The 16,030-nt window shown below is 39.7% G+C and overlaps 1 pseudogene across 1 annotated transcript; it reads left to right on the forward strand.

The window, feature by feature from the left end:
• Positions 1-739: 739 nt before the first annotated feature.
• Positions 740-1,720, forward strand: LOC102858217 (annotated as a pseudogene). The gene has a single exon (XR_439049.1). The product of XR_439049.1 is annotated as an olfactory receptor 3A1-like (transcript).
• Positions 1,721-16,030: the final 14,310 nt, after the last annotated feature.

The raw sequence follows: 16,030 nt of genomic DNA on the forward strand, positions 1-16,030 counted from the left end.
TGGGGAAAACTCATAAAGACAGCACCAGTATCAAGAATGCAGCGTCCCACAAACCACATCACATCCTTGCATAGGAGCAACTCTCTTTGGTCTCCAAGATTAGAGAAGTTTCAACCTCTCTCTGGTGTAATCAGGGGGCTGGGGTGTAAGTGTTGGGAAATCTCTACAAATGGCTGACTCTGAGCTTCACTTCACAGACATAGATTTCCTCTCTCTCCTTCTTGCCACAGAAGTCCTCTGCTCTGGAAGTCCTTCCATCTAAGTGGTGGACTGGTGCTAGGAGAGAAGAAGATCCAGGAATTGATTACTGTTTTGAAGACAAATTCTGTCATTTTTACTATTTTTTTTCTCCTTGTTTTGGGTCGGGATGAATTATGGGAGGAGATAGTCCAGATTTACCCTGCCATGTTCAAACAAGTGCAATTTTTTTTTTTTGCTTATTTATTTTCTCAAAGGTTCTTTGAACTAGAAAAGTGATTTGGTATGACTCACAATTGATTCAATAGCACCTAATAACAGCTACTCCAACATGACATTATTAGCCTAACAAAATACAATTCCCATTTCAAAACAGTCACATTCACAGGTAGAAGGATAGGAATTCAAGATCTCTTTTGATGGAATTTGAACCATAATAGGTGGATTGGGATAAGTCTTGGCACATAGAAGGAGGTCTACCTCTTTTTAGTGAATAAAGAAATGAAAAAAATTACACTCATGGGTTTTTTTTTTCTTGCAGGGCCTCATGCAGTCAAAATCTGAAGCCAATGGAACAGCCATTGCTGAGTTCATTCTGCTGGGCCTGGTGGAAACACCAGAGTTTCAACCACTTGTCTTTGTGCTCTTCCTCTTGGCCTACATGTTCACAGTTGGGGGCAACCTCAGCATCCTGGCTGCCATCTTGGTGGAGCCCAAACTCCACACGCCCATGTACTTCTTCCTGGGAAACCTGTCAGTACTGGATGTTGGCTGCATCACTGTCACTATTCCCTCGATGTTGAGTCGTCTCTTGTCCCACAAGCGTACGGTTCCTTATGAAGCCTGCCTTACACAGATCTTCTTTTTCCATCTCCTGGTTGGAGTGGACTGTTTCCTGTTGACAGCCATGGCCTATGACAGATTCCTGGCCATTTGTAGACCTCTCACCTATAGCACTCGCATGAATCAGGTTGTTCAGAGGATATTGGTGGCCATGTCCTGGGTTTGTGCCTTTAGCAATGCACTGACCCACACTGTGGCCATGTCCACACTCCATTTCTGCGGTCCCAATGTGATAAATCACTTCTACTGTGACCTTCCACAGCTTTTCCAGCTCTCTTGCTCCAGCACCCAAGTCAATGAGCTGCTGCTCTTTGCCTTGGGTTTCATAATGGCAGGCACCCCCATGGCTCTCATTGTAACTTCCTATGCCCATGTGGCAGCTGCAGTTCTGAGAATCCGTTCAGTGGAGGGAAGAAAGAAGGCCTTCTCCACCTGTGGTGCCCACCTCACTGTGGTTACCATATTCTATGGCTCAGGTATCTTTAACTACATGCGACTAGGCTCAGTCAAGCTCTCAGATAAGGATAAAGCTGTTGGAATTTTTAACACTGTCGTTAACCCTATGCTGAACCCTATTATCTACAGTCTCAGGAATCCCGATGTGCAGAATGCAGTCAGGCGAGTGTTTGTGGGGAGGCGATCACTGGCCTGAGGAGGTCTTGTCTGTTGCTTCTTTTAGGCCTCCTTTTGATTTAAGGGAGGTGTGATAGTTGATCTTATGTGTCAGTTTGGCTAGGCCAGTGGTGCCCTGTTTTTGGTCAAACACTAGTCTAAATGTTGTTATGAAGTGTAAGTGTGATTAAGTCAGTTGGCCTTATGTTATTATCAAGTGTTTAAGTGTGATTCAATCAGTTGGCCTTAAGTAAAACAAATTATCCTCCATAATGTGGGCAGCCCTTATTTAACAAGTGAGGAGTGCAAAGGAGGATTTTCCAATGAAATATTCTGTTTTCAGGCATCTTGCCAGAATTGCTCTTACTCCGTTTTGCCTCCTAATGGATATTGAGCTACTAGGCTTCCAGATACTTGCTTGTCTCTTACCTATGGATCATGGAGAACAGGGCTACCACAATTTCCAGCCTGTGGCTGCACTTTGAACTTGCCTTGTACACAATTTGCTTGAGCTAATTCTTAAAAAACAAACCAGGGTCTCTCTCTTTCTCCTCTGAAATCTATATATCTACAGACCTATCTATTTATATTGATTTGGACAACAAATTGAGGCTAACCTTGAGGAAAATGGGAAACCCAGAACACTTGATTGTGCTAATACGAAACTTATACTTGGATCAGGAAGCAGTCCTCAGAACAGAGCAAGGAAACACTGAATGGTTCAAAATCAGGAAAGAAGTGTATCAGGGATGCATCTTGTCTTCATTCCTTTTCAATCAGTATGCAGAACAGATCATTCAGGAAATTGGGCTTTATGAGGAGGAATGCAGCATCAGGAATGGAGGAAGTTTCATGAGCAGTCTATGTTATGCAGATGACACAACCTTGGTTGCTAAAATTGAAGAGGACTTGAAAGGTCAAGGACTGTACTCTTTAATATAGTTTGAAGCTCAACATCAAGAAGACACAGATTCTCACATCTAGGCTAATTGGCAGCACCATGATAGGTGGAGAAGAGATTGAGGTTGTTAACAATTACAGCTTGCTCAGCTCCACAGTCAACACTCTTGGCACCAGTAGTCAGGAAATCAAAAGACAAATGGCAGTGGAAAAATCTGCTGTCAGGGACCTCTCTAGAGTATTGAAAAGCAGTGATGCTAGTCTACAGATTGATTCAGTGACTGGGATAATCGGGATGGGAGTGTCAGAGACAGTGCGATTGGCACAGGACAGAGCAGAGTTTAGGGCTGTTGTACATAGGGTCGCTATGAGTTGCAAGCGACTTGATGGCATATAACAACAACAACAACAACAATCCAGGCGTTGGTTTTTACAATTACTTGCTATGCATCAGACAGCTGAACAGTGACTAAGGATGACAGAAAAAGAGTCGATGCCTTTAAGTTGTGGTGCTGGAGAAGAGTCTTGAATATATCATGGACCACCAAGAAAACAAGTCATTCTGTATTGGAAAAGGTGAAACCAAGTTTCTCCTTGGAAGCTAGGATTTTGAAGCTCCATCTCACATACTTTGGGCACGTGTCCAGGAGGGACTGGTCCTTGGAGAAGGACATCATACTTGGAAGGGTGGAGGTATAGCGCAGGAGAGTAAGACCCCAGATGAGATGGATTAATACAGTAACTGGGGCAATGGGGGTTGATATGTTGGAATTAGTAAAACTAGCTCAGAATAGGGTAGTCTTCAGAGTTGCTGTACATAGAGTCACTTCTGGGTTACAGGTGACATTATTATGTTATTATGTCACATAACAATAACAACAACATATATTACAAAAAACCTAACCCCACAGCATTCTTGTCATTCTGAGACTCTCTACCAGGTCTCTATTGCTGTCAGTCTTAATTGGGGGAGACTGCATCATCTTTCTCCCTGGAAACTGTCTGGTAGATTTGAACTTGCCAATCAAAAAGTTAGCCCAACACTTCTTAAAAGAAATTTATTTAAAATAAAATTTTTATTTTATACTGGTTTATTTACAAAGTTCTTATACATTGTTTTTCACACTGGATCTTTCTCATTTCCTATACCCACCCCTCCCTCCACCCATCAAATTGTGTGATCCTATGATCAACCACTCCTCCATCCTCCACCCCCCACCCATCTTCAACACTCTGCTCCCACCCTCACCCTCTTAGGTCCTCATACACGCTCTACAATAATGGTCTTAAACCGTATTTATCCTTATGAGACTGCATTAGTTCACTTAGCATAATGCTATCCAGTCCCTCTGAAGTTAGGTAGTAATTTACAAAATGATTGCTGCATAGTATTCCATCATGTGAATGTACCATGATTTCTCAAGCCATTCAATTGTGGTTAGACATGTGAGTTGTTTCCATGTTCTTTTGATGGTGAATAATGCTGCTATAAACACCAGGATCTATCTTACTGGTACTGTTTCTCTAGAAAACTCTAAAATAGGAGAGATTTTCAAGGACAATGATCTAAAATGGCTTTTACCTTTCTGCACATGAAGAATTATGTAAGGAATCAGAGCTATTATTTCCAAATGAAGGCGGTTCAGAGGTGGTGAATATCTGTTATGGCAAATCTACTGGCAGATTAAAACTTCAGTCATTATGTCCTTCTGTTTGTGAGTAGAGGCGAAGCCTAAGAAGCCCTGAATGTTTATGTTACCATTTTCTACAGGGAAAGACTCTTGGGCTGGCTATAGCGTGGATTCTTCAAAAGACTTCTGCATATGTTATCCTTCTGGATCATGTTATTCCCTCAAGATCAGGGATGAGTGTTGTTACTATTATTAGCCTCTCATTGATCCTCAGTGAGATCAATTGATACAGGGACTACCATGTTTTTCTAAAACATAGTCTTGAAGCTCAGGATTATTTTCTTTCCCCTAAAAACAAAGAAAAATGTAATTATTTTCTTGTTGCAAAAACAGTTCACAAGATGGGGGAAATGGGAAACTACGTAGTCATATAGCCATTGGCATCTCTGAAGAACATGATCTCTGTGTCCAGTTCACATACTTGTTTTTAAATTTTAAATCTTTATTCACACGTAATATATATATTCGGATAAAACAAGTTCACATAATTTTTTCTCATGTTTAAAATATTCTTAAGAGTGTTAATGATTTAAACATTACTTAACATTTCAAAAAAATATCCACAGCAATCATTATAAAATCACTCCTAAATTCTTACCATTAATCCCCAAACTTAGCTATGATAATGCATATCTATAAATACATCTCATGTCGTGATGATTCACTATGATTTTCCCATTGTTGTTGCTGTATGCCATGGAGTCAGAACTAACCCATAGCTGACCCTCCAGTGAGTTTTCAGAGGCAGTTAATCACACAGGAGGAGATTGCCCATACTTTTTGTACAGAGCAACTGGTGGATTCGAACCACCTGACTTCAGGATTACAGTGCAGTTTCTTACCACTAGGCTATCAGGGTTCCCTTGATTTTTCCATACCAGTACATAAATATGTACTAGAGCATGATGTCGTTTTGCTGCTTTCAGCCTTTAGTCCTGGTATTTATTAGCTTTCTTCTAATACTCTTTGAGGAAAATTGCCTATTCTTGGCAATTCTACAATACTGCCGAAGACCGTCCCCAAAATTTACTTTTGACTTGCATTTTGCCTTGGCTTCTCCGCAGTATTTTCTGGGGTAAAGGACTAGAAAGTTGAAGAGGGATGGAGATTAAGAGAAAGTACAAAAAAAGGAAGGGGGGGGGAAAGAAAGTTCTAGAACAAATGGTTCCACACTTAACAGTGAGCTAATGGTTGGTAGTTCAAATCTACCTAGTGGCACTGAGGAATAAAGGCCTGAGGACCTGCTTCCATGAGAGCCCAATGACAAGGAAGTCCCGTGGCGAGATATATGATTAGGTGCAATTGGCATGACAAGAGTCAGAATAAGAGCTGCCTATTAAAGTGGATGGGGAGTGGGGGAGAGGGGTGCAAGGGGGGATTGTACAACAATGAAATAATTTTTTTTTCTTTTCAAAGAGAAAAGTGAACTGGGGGGAGGAGTGACCAGGGAGGAAAATGTATAACAATGAATTAATGAAAATCCAAGTTATCTGTAAACTTTCATTAAAATATCAATTTAAAAAAAATGTCCTGTGGCGCAGTCCTACTCTGTAACACCTAGAGTCACCAAGAGTTGCAATCAACTTGATGGCAATGGATAGAAAACAAGAGGAATATTGTGTGAAATGTGGGGCTGAGGAACAATCAAAAGGGAAACATAGGGGGGGGAGAAGAATGAAAGAAAATGCTTTGATGCTGTTACAAGTCAAATGAAGGAAGCAGGGAAATATGTGGGTCAGGGAGAGGAGATGTGGGTTTTCTATTCTATGCTGTCCAGCAATAGTCATTTCCAGCAGTCCTACTGCCTTATTGTCATAATTGCAGTCCACCACTGTTTCTATAAGAAAGAAAATCATACTCAAAATAAAATTTGTAGCAGTTTTGCTACAAATACCAAAATGTACAAACCGTTTTGTCCTAGAGAGGGTGGAACCAGTCTGCCCCTTGGAGACAAGGATTCTGAGGCTTTGTCTGACATACTTTCAGCATGTTGCGATAAAGTCCTTGGAGAGGGGCGTAATGCTTGGAAGGGTGGAGGGACAGTGCAAGAGAGGGAGACCCTCAATGAGATGGATTGATTCAGTGACTGGAGTAATGAGGGGAAGTACTTCAGAGACAACAAGGTTGGCACAAGACACAGGTGATTTCAGGGCTATTGTACATAGAGTCACTATGAGTCCCAAGCAACTCAAGGGCACATAACAACAACAACTTAATAATAACAACACATAATAACATAGTAATGTCACATAACAACAACAATACACCACAGAGTCATTTTCTGCTTCTTTAAAGAAATTGTGCTCCTAAAAAGTCAGGGAGGAAACAATGTAAATGAAAACCTATAAAAAGATTTTAAAAAAATGGGAGGGGGAAGTCAGGGAGCAGGTTTAACAGATGAGGAAAAATGAGAAAATAAAAAATTGAGTGTTTCCTTGCATCTCTACAATGTTATCAAGATTTGTGAATAATTGCTCACCTTATGCTTCCTGCCTTTGGCTCCTGCCTGCGAAGTTTATCTGGTGATCAGAAAAAGTCAGGAAAGAATCATGTTTTCCTGATGTCTTAACAAAGGGTGAACTTCTTCTAAAAGTCAAGAACTCTATGAGAGATACCCAGTAATGTGGCTCTCACCTCATCACTTTCACTTATTCACAATGTTCTTGGTCTTGGACAAGTAATTACCATCCCTAGATCTGATTTTCCATCTATACTTGACAGAAGGCATAAGGTAATACTCAAAGTCCCACCTCTACTGACCTCTGATTTTGCTAGCATTAATCAATAGAATGACCGCCTCACTCTCTTTCCATCAGAGTTAGTGTATCCTCTGCCATCACCCCTTCTCTGCCGTCACATAGAGATGATTGTCACACAGAGCTATCTCCAAAGATCCCTGAGCTCCTGGCATTTCTTCCATCTGAGTATTCATCTCAATCCCCAAGGGGTGCTTTGGTCTTAGTCTCATTTCTGGAGTAGGATAGATCAACTGGATTTAGTATCGAGAATGGCCAACGACACAGAAGTCCCGCTCTCTGCGCATGCTCCTGGATCACAGGATTTATTTAACAATTTGGGAGATACTTTAGAAAGCCTCTCTCTTTTTTTTTTTTTTTTGTTCAAACAGAACATACCTTTATTACTTTAAAATGTCAATATAATGTAGCATATTACTGTTGTAAAGGTTCAAACCACACAATGTGTCAAGTAGAAAAGAATCTACATATGGCAAAATATTATACATTTCTGTAACCTACTTTTTACTCACTCTATTACATAGTGTAATCCTTTACATTTCAATTGCTTCACACATCCATTATCCATTAAAAAATATACAATATTTTATTTGTATGTAAACCATAATCTGTCTAAGCAAATCCTTATCAATATGATTTAATAATTTCCTTTTTTTGTGCAATTACTAATAATACCACAATTACTGTTTTACTGAGATATTTTTCCAAATGTATGAAATAATTTCCACCGGTTATACCACAAGAGTAATTTGTATATTTGTGCTAAAGGAAACAAAACTTAAAATTTGGTAAGTATTTTGCCCGCATCTGCCAAAATGGGTGTATCATTTTACATCTTGAGCTGTATGAGTGTAAGAGGATTCTTGTACCTCACACCTTTCACTTTATTGGCTGTTTTAATCAGATATTCTTGGCAGTTTAATAGTTGAAAATTTAGTTTTATTTAATTGAGGAGGTGGGGTTTTTTAATAGGAGTCTTTGAGCAGGATTTGATAGACTTACTTGTTTGGGTTTTGGTGGTTGGCTGTTTTTCTTTTTTTCTTAATTTCTTCTTTAGAAAGGTTAATCTTTTTTATATCTTTGTAACTTTTGTCTTTACTTAGTGACTGTTAGAAACTCCTAATGCTTTAGATAGTAACTCTTTCTATAGATGTGCTGAAGATATCTTCTCCAATTTGCCTTTAAACTTTGATTACTGAGTCTATCTCTTGCTAAAATTAAGTTTAGCAATTTTACTCAGTTCGTCATCTATGTTTGGTGTCATACTTAGAAAGCAAAAGAAAAGTTTTTCCACCTTATTACTGTATAAATATTAAATTTTTTTCAGTGATTTTATGTTTCATCTTAAGTTAAATGTTTAGCAATTTTCTATTTTAACTTTTTCTAATTTGTAATTATTCCAACATCATAAAATATAACTTAAATCACATATAAAGTAAATATGATACATTGTATGTAGCATTATAAGATTTTCTCCCTTCTTCATTCTCTGTGTCTATGAATGTGGAGTATGGGATGTAGTCAGTCACCTTCCTCATATTATTTCAATTTCTCTTCAGAGCCCAAGTTTTCAGGTATCTTGAATTATCTAGTGAAGTATTTTGTATGTTCTCAAAATGCCCATTTTTACAGTAGTGAAATGAACAAGATGATAGATAGATAGATAGATAGATAGATAGATAGATAGATAGATATAGATATATTCAACAACAAGATACTTCTGTCAGCTAGTGGATTCAATGACTCTTGGAAGTTGGGATTCTCATGTCCATCCACTCTCTATCATAGAATTCAAGGTCTCAGTGGGGGAGGATTTAACACAGGAGACCTGCCTAAGCTGTACATTCAACTTCCTTTGTAACTCTACCACTCTCAGAACTGAATTCTAAGCTTGATTCCAAACACAAAAATGGAGACATCATTGCATGTTCTTCAGTAAATCTAGTTTTCTCAGCATGTATTTATTTAGTTGCCATATCATCCTCTTTCTTCAAGGCTTCCATAGAAGTTAACAAAACCCTCTGCCTAGGAAGCTCTGGTGGCCTAGTGGCAAGAAGCTGCACTGCAATCCCAGAGGTGGTGGTTGTCATGTGCCATGGAGTCACTTGCGACTCATAGCGACCCTATGTACAACAGCCCTAAACCCTGCTCTATCTTGTGCCAGTCTATCTTGTGCTCTGCCTCTGACACACCCATCCAGATTAACCCAGTCACTGAATCAATACGCAGTTCAAATCCACCAGATGCTCTGCTGGAGTAGGAGGGGCAATCTCCCTCTGTACCAATCAGATCCAATTTGACGGTATACACACACACACACACACACACACACACACACACACACACACTTAAAATAAAAAAAAAAACCACTACTTATTCTTGAAATTTTCCAACTCCTATAATTTCTGGAGTCCATTTATATTTATATGCTGATGCTAACAGAAAACTTGGGGTTTAATTTCCCTTGTATATTAAATAAATACACAAATGTGTCTCAGGAAAAGTACAGTTAAAATGTCCCTTAGAATTGAGAGTGGTGAGTGATGTCTCACTTAATCTGCATATGACAGCTCAGGAGAGGAAGACCCTGGAAGATGGACACAGTAACTGGGATAATGAGGATAGGTGTGTCAGAGACAGTGAGATTAGCTCAGGACAGGGCAGAATTCAGAGCTTTTGTGCATAGCATTGCTATGAATCATAGTTGACTCAGTGACACATAATAACAACAACATCAGGAAACAGGCATCATATTTAATAAGACTCTTAATGGGATGGCTTGGCACCGTGGCTGCAATGATGGGTTCAAGCATGACAGGGGCTGTGAGGATGGCACAGGACAGGGCTGTATCTTTATTCAGTTGTAAACAAGGTTCCTATGCATCAGAACCAACTTCAGGGGACCTACCACCACCAACACATCCAGATCATTATAGAATCACTAAGAACACTCTCAGTGGCCCTCATTGACAAACCCTGAGGGAGGAAGCAACCCCGGGACCTTTGAGGGCTCATTAGGAAACTGTGCTTGAGGAACTCTTCTCCCTCGTCTCATCCTTCTTTTGGTGTCTTGCCCATTCCCACATCAAAGGCAGGCCTGAGAACTGGCTTGTTTGTACTCACAACCCTGCCTAGGGTTAACATCTGCAAAAGAAAAATACTTCCTTAGGGAAAAACCATATGTAGTTTCAACTGCACGTGTAGCTTCCTAGATGACTTCCTAGGTGATAGGAGAAAACCCTCTGGGCCCCAATGACTCCATCATTAATTTGAGATTGCGTCACCTGCCCTAACTGCCTGCACCTAGAGCTAGGTCATAAACAAAGACACATTTTACTTCGTCTTAAGCAACAGAAAGTACAAGGCACTATTGCATCATTGATGAAAATTTTGAGTTGTTCCCTTTTTCTTGCATTTCTCTCCATGCTTCTACCTGGGAGACTAATGACTGATATTATCAAGAGAGAATACTGTCGGGAAGATAACTCTATGATAGCAAAGATATCAAAACCCAACCCCAACGCATGCTGAGGAGATTCTCTAAATCTTTGGGACCCAGTTGGACAGACTAGAACTGCCCCAGAGGGTCTCCAAGGCTGCAAACATTGGTGGAAGCCAACTGCCACATCTTTCTTCCATAGCAGCTACAGATTCAATTCATCTACTTTCGATGAGTAGTCTAGTGCTTTAACTGTGCTGCTAGAGCATCTTATAATAGAGAAAAGAGCAGTTTATCATTGCATCACTTTCTTATAATCATTCGCTTGCTATCTGAGTGTATAACTGATTGCATTGTTCCCTACATTATTTCCTAAAGAAATCTCCCTGCTTCTGTGCCCACAGCAAGGTGAGTACTCTCATGAATTCCTCTTTTACTCTTTCTTTCATATCAGCGATGAGGTTTCTACTATCATCAACACAAACCTGACTTGATTACTGAAGGTATAAATGAAAACAAGAAGAATACCTAGGACTACAACCCAGAAGAACTGATTGATTCTATGGACCCTTTTGCTGGCACCTCTGCTTAGATGAATTCTATGCTCAGTCACTCTTAGAAGTAAGTAAAAGGGATCCACTAACGTCAGCTCCTGCCCAGAACCCAGTCCACTAGGCAGCCTAGAACCTTCATGTTGAACCGTGTTGAGCCTTTTGTTCATTGAGAGCAAGAAAAGATTACCTGGAGTTCCAGAGTAAATACTGCCAGAAATCAGTGAGGAGAGTCAGGGATTCATGACAAACTCCTAGAAGTGGCAGAATAAGATGAAGTCATCTTGGAGCCCCTGTTAGAAACTCTGGATTTTTCTGGATGACTAAAAGTCATCTTTGAACTCCATTGACTTTAGGCAAACTATATCCCAGTCGCATGCAGGTCTGGCAGCAGTCATCTCATTGTTCATTTGTCCCTGATCATGGCTTACTTCTAGTTGTACCCTTCTTGGGGTCCTATGATTTCGGGCAATTTACATCAAAAGAAAGATGTAATTATGTGTTGTGCTTCATTACCTGTTTGTCAAAGGTAACTAGCAATTCCTGTAGCAGCTCTACCCTCAATTTTCTCCTATGGAACTTCTTGATCATATTCATCCATAAGAATGTAATCCATTTCTAATATGACCAGAAAGTTTTATAATACAACTGTAATTCAGACCTTGATACACAACTTCTCTGAGACAACTGAAATTCAAACCCTGATACTCAACTTCTCTGATGCCCAAGGAGATAGCACTGTAGTGAAAATTGCTACAGTGAACCATCCACTCACTGATTTAAGAACTATTAAGTACCTATTATGTGCAAGCTGCCTTGAGCTCTTGGTGGCCTAGTGTTAAGGAGTTGCACTGCCAACCCGAAGATAGCTGCCTCAAACCTACCAGCTGCTCTGTGGGAGAAAGAGCTATCTCCTCTTATGTGTAAGGTTGCCGAGGAAGAAAAGAACCCAGTGCAGGCCAAGATAGTTTATTGAGGAGAAACTGCCAGGCTGGCTCTCAAGCTTCTGAAGACCGGCCCCCACTAAGAGTTAGAGAGGGGGCAAGCTCTGGTGGCCTAGTGGCAGGAAACTGCACTGCAATCCCAGAGGTGCGCAGTTCAAATCCACCAGATGCTCTGCTGAAGAAGGAGGAACATTCACCTCCTGTACCAGTCAGATCCAATTTGACGGCACACACATAAAAAGAATAAATAAATAAATAAAAATTATAAAAAATTAAAAAAAAATAGTTAGAGAGGGATTTTATACTTTCTTACAAGGGACTTGGGGTAGGGGGTGTTTACAGATGTTTCCTTCAAGATAGGGAAGTGGGCTAAGGTCTCAGATAACAATTCCTGGGAAAAGGCGGGGTAGGGTAATTTCACAGAAAAAGCACAGCTGTTGTTTTCTGTGATTGGAGTCTCTCAGTAGCCATTCTGGGAGAGGAAGTAATATTCAGTCCTAATATTATGCACTTTACAGCTTCTGAAAACCCACTGGAGGGTCATCCATGAGTTGGTTCCAACTCCATGGCACATAACAACAAAAACAACATGTGCAAAGCAAAACGTGATAGGTATTGAGATTGAGAAAACGGAATCAAGCATGTGCTTGTCTTCAAGTAGGAGAGATATGCTCTATTGAGAGATATTAATTTGCTATAAGAGAACTAGCAATAGGGCCATAGCAGAAAGAAGGATATTCTGAACTGAGGAAATTTCAAGGAAGGACTATGTCAGTCAGCTTAGGAATTCTTTTTAAATATTTGGACATGAACATTTGGAGGAAAGATAAATCAGCTTGAACAAAAGAGAGTTACAATATAATGGCTTAAAATGGAAATAGAAACAAAAGGTAGAAATAGAAGTTGTTGTGTGTGATCAAGTCACTTGTGACTCATAGTGACCCTATGTGCAACAGCTCTGAATTCTGCGCTATCTTGAGCCAACATCATTGTCTCTGATATGTAAAAGAGATGTTCTCCATCCATTAACAAACCAATTGTGAATTTTATCAAAGATTATAAAACCAGAGAACAATAGCTATCTCAAAAAGAAAATCATGTGGCCAGAGAATTTTAGGATTTTAGAGATTGCTATCAAACTTGTCATCCATGTGGTAATACCTCAGTAGCTCCCAACTGTCTGAACAAATATGAGATACTTCATATGAGATACTGAGAAGTAAGTGAAGTATCTGATTTGGAAAGCTGGTTACTGAGATACAAAAAAACCTGGAGATATCCTCCTGCTGTAATAGAAGATCCCAAGAGACATTGTATCCACTGAAAACTGTGAACAGGCATAGTTACTGCCTGTACTGCAAGCTTAGGTGGAGGGATCTTTGTGGAAGAAGTCTACATGACTGACAAGGATTTTTGCTCTTTATGTCCTGCAAAGATGAAATAAATGGAAGAAGAGGGCAAGAATCCATCAAACATTCTTGATGTAAAGATATTGGGAATTTGCCAACCTTGACTGGAAATTGGAAGCCACCTGAGCAGCTTTAATAAAGTACTCACACCTAGGTGCTACCCAAAGCCACTTTGTAAGGTGTGGGCATCAGTGATTAACTCAGTTAAAACTACCAAGAGAATTCCATCAGAAATCCAGGTTGAGCAGTTAGCCTAACAAAGGATTAGGAAACCAACTGAAAATACTGACACAAAAACTTGATGTCTCATCATTTTTCTGTTTACCCTTTTTCAAATTGTCATCACTTCTTACTTCAGGATTATGAATAAAAGTAAAATAGGAAGACCTTTTTCTTAAAATTAAGGGAATGATAAGAAAAAGTGGTTTCTGGAGTTTTAGTGAAATTCTGAAAGAGAAGTGATTAATTAGAACTACATGAAAAACTTTTGGGAAAAAAAACAGTAATATCTGAGTCTACCCTTAGAGAGTCTGACTTGATAGCTCTGACACTAGATCTGGGCATCAGGAGTTTATAAAACTCTTAGGTAATCCTAATATGGAGCCAGTATTTGGAGCCATTATAATGTTGTTGTTGTTTTAAGTCCATCGACTATGGCTCCTGTCAAGCCTATGAGCAACGGATCTGAACGCTATCCTATCCCGTGTCAGCCCCCAAAGCTCTGTCACACTCAAGCCCACCGTTAGAGTCACTGTCTCAATCCATCTCTTTAAGGGTCTTCCTCTCCTTTGTTGACCTTTCCCCTTTCCAGGAATGATGTGCTTTCCCAAGGACTGGACACTTCTAACAGTGCACCCCAAGTATGGGAGAAGGATTTTCACTATCTTTGCTTCCAAGGAGCACCCTGGTTCCACCTTTCCCAAGACATTAGTGTCCTTTTGGTAGTCCATGGCATAATCAGCACTCTTTTGCAAAGTTTTAACGCAAGGGCATTGATTTTTCTTCTATCATCCTTCTTCATTGTCTCTTGTAGAGAGTCTATTAATGGGTCATGCTCTCTTATCTACTGGGGTTTTTTTTGTACATTTAATCCATTCACAGTTAATGTAATTAACGATAGGTATGGTTTTATTCGGGAGAAGGACGAGTAATCTCCTCCCATGCAGTTATTCCCTCTGAAAGCCCACTGGAGGGTCAGATATTGGTTAGTTCTGACTTGATGATACACAACAAAAACAACAGCGTGGTTTTATTGCCTTCATTCCATCTATTTTTTTCTGTGATGAATTCATTTAGCTCATTGCTTTTCTTGTAACTTCTTTCATTGCCCCTGTTTTCTATTTACTAGCATTTTGATTCTCTCTCTTTTTTTTTAATTTAGGCAATATGGTTTATTGATTTTCTTGGATGTTATCCTGTAACTTATTAGTTTATTCCCAAGTCTAAAACGGGTTAATCTTAATCCCATCCTGACTTCCTCTCCACTTGGGAGCTCTGTAATTACACACTGCTTATCCTCTCTTACTACTCTGTAGTCACCAACCAACAGACTGATGACTCTGGTTTCCTATTTTCAGTCTTGTAGGTTCTTTGCAAGTTTCTATGTTTGAATTGGTTTCTGAATGATATTGTTATGTGTGTTTACTTCGCGCTGATGTTTATTTTGTCTGTTCTCTGTGTGAAAAACTATCCTTAGTATCTTTTGTAAGATTGATCTAGTTTTCAAGAATTCTATTAATTTATGCTTATCTGAAAATGTCCTAATTTCATTTTCATATTTGATGGGCAATTTTGCTGTTATCGAATTCTTGATTGGCTATTGTTTGCTGTTGTTAGGTGTCATTGAGTCAAGTAGAACCTATAGCAATCCTGTGAACAAAAGATATGAACCTTGCCCTATCCTGTGCCATTCTCACACTTCCTGACACAGTAGAGCCCAGTGCAGCATTCACTGTGTCAAACCACCTAGTTGAAGGTCTTCTTCTTCTTTTCTGACCCTCTGACTTTCCAAGCATGATGTCCCTCTCCAAAGAATAGCCCCTCCTAGCAATATGCCCAAAGTATGTGAGGTGAAGCATCATCATCTTTGGTTCCAAAGAGCACTCTGGCTGCACCCTCTCAAAGACATATTTGTTTGTTTTTCTGGCAGTCACAAGATGTTCAGTACTCTTCTCCAACAACACAGCTCAAAAACTTCAGTTCTTCTTCTCTTGTCCTTAGTCATTATCCAGCTCTCAGATATGTAGCAAGTGACCAGAAAGAATGGCCTGAATTAGACACATCTCAGCCGTCAAAATAATATCATTACTCCTCAATAATTTGGAGAAGTCCCTAACTGTAAACTTAGTTGGTGTAATATGTCTCCTGATTTCCTGACTGCTGGTACCAAGGGCGTTAATTGTGTATCCAAGTAAGATGAAATTGTTGATAGTTCCAATCTTTTCTCCCTCTATCATGATGTTGCATATCGGTCCAAGGTAAGAATTTTTGTTTTCTTGACATTGAGATGCAATCCATATTGAAGATTGTCTTTGGTCTTCTGCAATAAGTGACTCAAGTCCTCCTCACTTTGACCAAGCAAAGTTGTGTCATCTGCATAATGCAGGGCATTGATGAGTCTTTCTCTGAGATTGAGGCCATATTCCTTTTCAGAGAGTCCAGCTTCTAGAATAATTTGCTCAGCATAT

Source organism: Elephantulus edwardii, unplaced genomic scaffold (genome assembly GCF_000299155.1).
Source record: "Elephantulus edwardii isolate Elephantulus edwardi_28Jun2011 unplaced genomic scaffold, EleEdw1.0 scaffold00549, whole genome shotgun sequence".
NCBI lineage: Eukaryota > Metazoa > Chordata > Mammalia > Macroscelidea > Macroscelididae > Elephantulus > Elephantulus edwardii.